Source organism: Octopus bimaculoides, chromosome 8, assembly GCF_001194135.2.
Source record: "Octopus bimaculoides isolate UCB-OBI-ISO-001 chromosome 8, ASM119413v2, whole genome shotgun sequence".
In the NCBI taxonomy this organism is placed as follows: Eukaryota; Metazoa; Mollusca; class Cephalopoda; order Octopoda; family Octopodidae; genus Octopus; species Octopus bimaculoides.
The window spans coordinates 89,403,540-89,404,122 of record NC_068988.1 but is presented as its reverse complement, the minus strand read 5'-3'; positions in this window follow the sequence as shown (position 1 = coordinate 89,404,122).

Sequence of the window (583 nt, the reverse complement as noted above, 5' to 3'; positions counted from 1 at the left end):
TATATATGTGTATATATATATATATATATATATGCAGATTTCATGGTTAACCTACAGGAGGCAGCTCCTACTGGGGTGGAAAACGGTAGTAACGTCCATTCCTATACGACAGCCATATTGACGTGGTAATAAACATACCTTCTCGGTATAGTCTCTACTTTCATCTCTCATAGACATTCTCTAACTAGTTACTTCGCTTGTTGCAACATCAGTGACTGAATGTCACTTTGTTTTGTAGGTATTGGGAATTACTCATATCTCTAGAGGACAGGTGTTTACCACTGATGTCGGGCACAAATAGCCTGAAATCGTTCGGTCTGGTGATGTTGTCGTCTACTAGAAGATGGTAGGGGTACGCTCCCCAGCTTCCAGTATATATCGCGTGCTGATTACATAGATAGTCAGACGGGCGAGTTTCCTCCTGGTGTTAAAAACGGTAGTAATGTTGATTCCCATTGAACAGCCATATTGATGTGGCGATAAACATTACTTCCACACGCACACACACACACACACACACATATATATATACGTGTATATACACATGAATATATATATATATATATATATATATATATATATA